This window comes from Chiloscyllium plagiosum, chromosome 8 (assembly GCF_004010195.1).
Source record: "Chiloscyllium plagiosum isolate BGI_BamShark_2017 chromosome 8, ASM401019v2, whole genome shotgun sequence".
Classification (NCBI taxonomy): domain Eukaryota; kingdom Metazoa; phylum Chordata; class Chondrichthyes; order Orectolobiformes; family Hemiscylliidae; genus Chiloscyllium; species Chiloscyllium plagiosum.
In genome coordinates this window covers 36,248,547-36,250,047 of record NC_057717.1, presented here as the reverse complement: position 1 = coordinate 36,250,047, position 1,501 = coordinate 36,248,547, and the positions used below count along the sequence as shown (strand labels likewise).

The window sequence follows — 1,501 nt, the reverse complement described above, 5'->3', positions numbered from 1 at the left end:
ACTGAATTGTAAGGTCTTGGAGATTCTTGCTGAACAAATAGACCTTGGAGTGCAGGTTCATAGATCCTTGAAAGTAGATAGAATAGTGAAGAAGTTGTTTAGTGTGCTTTCCTTTATTGGTCACAACATTGAGGAACGGAGCTGAACAGGACATTGGTTAGGCCACTTTTGAAATATTGTTTACAATTCTAGTCTCCCTCATATCAGAAGGAGGAATTGAAACATGGAAGGTTTGAGAATAGATTTTCAAGTATGTTGCGAGTTGGAGGATTTGAGTCGCAGGGAGAGGCATAATAGGCTGGGTCCATTTTCCCTGGAGTGTCATAGGCTGAGATGTGATGTTATAGAGCTTTATAAAATCATGAGGTGCATGGATAGCATAAATAGACGAGGTGTTTATCTTGGGTGCGTGGAGCCCTGGTCTAGAGTATATAGGTTTAGGTTAAGAGAGGAAGATTCAAAAGGAACCTAAAGGGCAACTAAAATTGTAACACTTAAAAAGCATTTGAATAGGAAGGGTTCAGAGGGATGTTGGCCAAACGCTGGCAAATGGGAATAGATTAGGTTAGAATATCTGGTTGGCATAGACGGTTGGACCAAAGAGTCTGTTTCAGTGCTAGTCATCTCTGACTGTGATATCATAAAAGTGAACACTGATCTGATTCTCCTCTGGTCTCCTTGATGTCCACTTGTTCATTATCTTGCTTCCTCAGTGTCTCGTGTGTATTTTCGCTCTGTTTAGTATTTTACTATTATGTTCACAGATCCTTATGTAAATGAATTGTCTACTGCTGCCCAACTCGTGACCATATGCTTCTCATTATCAGGTTTTTTTCCCACAATATCTTTGATAGTGAAGAATTCTTTATTCCAATAAGCGAGTAAATTTTCCTTCTATTTCTCACAGCCAAATTCTGCACCATTTTCGTTCTCTATAATTCATACTGCACTCTCTGAAAAACCGTGTGTATTTCTCCTTCCACAGGTACCAGTGATCAATGCCAAAGCCCTGGTGCCTGTGGAGAGGGTAATATTTGACTACTTGTACTGCTGCAGTTTGTATGGTAAAGGCGCTCCCACAACGTGGTTTGGTAAGAGACAGAACAGATTATTCACTCAGCGATAGTGAAGAGTAGAAGATACCGGTAAAAATCAATATGTTTTTAATTTCACAAAAACATTATTGAGAACTTTTGACAAAAGGCCAAAGATGGAGAATATTATGCCAGTGCTAGAGCAGTACTTGTCTTGGTGGGCAGCAAGTTCTGGAGCACAGCCATCAGTCTTATTGCGACAATGCTGGCAGGGCCCAGAGCCTTTACACTATTTGTCCATTTCTTGATCTGATTTGAAATGAGTTTTCAACTAATCCAATTCACATCTGTGTCAGGGACCAATGGGGAAGCTCATTCACTTGGCACTGCTGGCTGAAGATTGCTGCAAATGCTGTTGTCGTATCTGTTACATGGATGATTGAGACCCTTCTGTCTGTAGGGATGGG

The 1,501-nt window shown here is 40.8% G+C and overlaps 1 long non-coding RNA gene across 2 annotated transcripts in view; it reads left to right on the top strand.

Moving 5' to 3' along the window:
- LOC122552411 overlaps nucleotides 1-1,501 on the top strand; it is a 19,237-nt gene that overhangs the window by 7,527 nt on the left and 10,209 nt on the right. For both annotated transcript variants that reach the window (XR_006312376.1, XR_006312374.1), the window contains exon 2: nucleotides 986-1,091. This is a non-coding gene — a long non-coding RNA (uncharacterized LOC122552411). The remainder of the gene's footprint in view (nucleotides 1-985; nucleotides 1,092-1,501) is intronic.